Source organism: Impatiens glandulifera, chromosome 1, assembly GCF_907164915.1.
Source record: "Impatiens glandulifera chromosome 1, dImpGla2.1, whole genome shotgun sequence".
In the NCBI taxonomy this organism is placed as follows: Eukaryota; Viridiplantae; Streptophyta; class Magnoliopsida; order Ericales; family Balsaminaceae; genus Impatiens; species Impatiens glandulifera.
This window is the reverse complement of record NC_061862.1, coordinates 110,143,808-110,147,211: the sequence shown is the minus strand read 5'-3', so window position 1 is coordinate 110,147,211 and position 3,404 is coordinate 110,143,808.

The following is a 3,404-nucleotide window of genomic DNA, read 5'->3' as shown; positions in this document are numbered from 1 at the left end:
ACTGTATGGACCTGTAGACTTAATGGGTCTGACCCCCTTTAATTTATATACATTGTATTTTAGGGTTAGACAAAATATAGTGAATACAGTCGTCTTTTCTCTAATAAGTTTTACGTTGTCCACCAAAATTGTACAATTTTTGATATAGTGAAACATTCACTTCTGCCCATGGTTTTTCACCCGTAAGGGTTTTCCACATAATTCTGGGTGTTCGTTTTTCCTTTTCGCCTTTATTATCGTTTATTGTGGTTTAATCTTAACATTTATCCAATTTAAATACCAATAAGATAAATAACTAAAAAATGATTTGCAAGAACAAACAAAAGTATGTAGTAATAACAATACCAAACAAAAATTATCATCTACAAAACCATGTCAAGTCAAATTATTTCGAATTTCATTATGAATTTCACCTCTTTACAAAGAAAAATTGAGAATCTATATTAAAAGTCATTCATAATGAAAAATACTAGATTTTTTCTAAAAACTATAAAATTGCTGTTCAATTTAAATTTATAATAAAATTAATAAAACAAAACTAACCATTTCTTGTGCAATACCACTTCCTAACAACAAGAATCAATGAATGACAAAAAAATTCACTAGCCACCTAAGAATCACTAATAAAATAATCCTTAACTAACAATAAGCTTCATCAAAAATATATATAATAGTAAAACAGGTTTGGGTCATTCAAAAAAACAGCTAAACATCTCATCACTTTCTCTGGTTTAAAGCAAAACTATTGAAAAAATTCTATATAAAGATTCTGCAAAATTTGGACACATTTCAGCTTGTTAGATATGTCACGCTAAAGTAGAGAACTTTCTTGTGGAGCTTATACTTTCAATGAGCATTCATGGTTATTGTTGTCTAACTCGAGTAGAAAATCATTTGCTAGCTTTTGTGCTAACCAATTTATTTTTTACAATTTTGTATTCTCATGCCTAAACATAGTTGGGTGGGTAAGAATGTATAATGTAATGGTATCACTAGTGGAAAAAGAGTCATTAGCGACGATAAAAACCGTCGCTAATAGTCATAACGTAAATATCAACGACGACAAATAAAATTGTTTCCTATCGTCACTAAAAACGTCGTCCTTGAAAGTTAATAAGTAACAGCGACGGTGAATGGGGCTCTACCGTCGCTGATATTGTAAACTATCAGCGACGAAAAATCTCCATTCGTTGTCTTTGATAGTTAATAATATCAGCGAATATAATTCTCCATCCGCCGTCGCTGATGGTTAACAATATCAGCGACTCGTCGTCGCTGATAATCCTTTCTCTCTTAGGTTATTGAAATATTTTTTTTGAGAGCAACCTGTTTCATATCTTGTTTAACTACGATTAACAAAAAGATCATTCGTAAATAAAAATCAATTCGTATTAATACAAAAATGTCCATCAATGTATATACTAGGACATTCTAGACATAATCATAATTATATGCGCCCGTAGAGCATCTTGTTCTGCGCGCATATTTACGCGATTATCTTGTTCTATGCGCATCTTCTCCACCTCGTCATGCAGCTTCCTATTCTCCTCGTGCAGTGCTTGCGTCTCTTCACGGTATGATACCCATGGATAGTTGTTGACGCTCGAGTAAGAACTTCCCCGTTAATTTGCGGAAGTTCGTTGGACGTACTTAGGATCCCATCCTGATCACCCTCTTGTGTCCTTGTGCTCCAAAAATAGCCTCAGACACTTCGAACGACGTCATCTTAAGGTTTTCTAGAAGCTACTTGCACATCAAAGCCTACAACCATTTACAAAACTATTAGCAATTTTAAACTCAGACATGCAAATTAAAACGATAAAAAGAATTAGAACTTACCATTTTCTCCTAAACTTCCGTAGAAACTACGGGAGTCAAATCCTCAACAGTCCCTCTCCAACTATGAGCCTTTAGAATGAGAACTGCATAACTAGGGGGTGTCCAGTATCCATCTCTTGTAAAAATAACATAGATAGTTAGATTTTTGAAAATTTAATACACTTAATTAAAGTGCTTATTGTGTGTGATACTCCTCCATCTGTACTGGTATATTCTTGTTCTACTCCATTAGCGTTTCTGTCTGATCACGTTGTTGACGTTGAGACATGCGTGAGTTGTTGACATTGATGGGTTTACTTCTAGCCGCTCACGCGTCACAGTCTACAATCATTTAAAATATTGAACTTAATTAGACATACAAACTAAAACGATAGAAATGATTACAACTTATGACGGCCTTCTGAACTTGGGGAGAAGGCACGTGGGTCGGATTCTCGACGATCGCTCTCCTAGTATGTGTTTGTAGGAAGAAGTGTGCATGACTAGTTTGTACCATTCAAATATTAGTTATTGTGCGATACAAAATTTGTAAAGATAGTATAATCTAGGGAATTACCCAACCAATGTACTTAATCATAGTTGCAATGATAAATGTGATTGTTGACATTGTAAAAATTATTTGAATTAATGATAAACCAAACAAATGCTATAATTTCATTTGAAGATTGAAAGAGTTCTTGTTGGAGATGTTTCTTGATAGTAAGTGACTAAAAACATTTTCTAGTTGACTAAAATTTTACAAGGAATTTCCTTTACATGAGAATTGCAACATATTTAGGTTGAAGTTGTTAAACTATGGGAGCAACATGTGAAACACTCCTTCTAGGAAAGCCTTGTTTAAAATAATAACCTCTTAGTGGGAGCAACATGTTTAATTGTAACTTCTTAGTGGAAGCAACGAATTATATCTTCTTGTTGTTATTGCAGATTATGGAGTTTGGATTGGATAGCTTGGCGAAGAAAGGGTTCGCAATTCTGGTATGGAGAAATTGTTTTCTTTTTATGATTTAGAAAGACAGGCATCAACCTTAACTCTTTTGAAACTTTTATTATCTTTCTTCTTCATGGTATTATCATTATGTAGACACTCATTTTTAACACCCCATTTTTATAGTTTATAAACAACTATTTTTGAAATAATTGAATTTTCAAAAATAAGTTAATTTCGGATATCAAGAAAATTAAGATGATAATTAGCCTAAGTTATAGAAACACAAGGTTTTTATCATACTTAATATATTTAAGATGTTTTATTATTTAATGTCACCTTAAGTAATAAAACAAAACAAAAAATTAAAGAGAAAAAGTATATTTTTTTTATGAATAACGAGATTTTGGACATTTCATTTGAATAATTTGTTTTATTAAGTCTTTTGATTAAATGAGTTATTATGTAAAAGGATTTTAATTAATTAAATCAACTTAGACATGTGATAAAACAAAATAATAAAATTTTACATGAAAACGTTTTTTAATTTATCATTAACGAATTTTTCAAATTTGTATTTGATAAATTTGTTATTTTGTTTAATTAGATTAGTTTAATTTAGTTAAATAAAATTGTT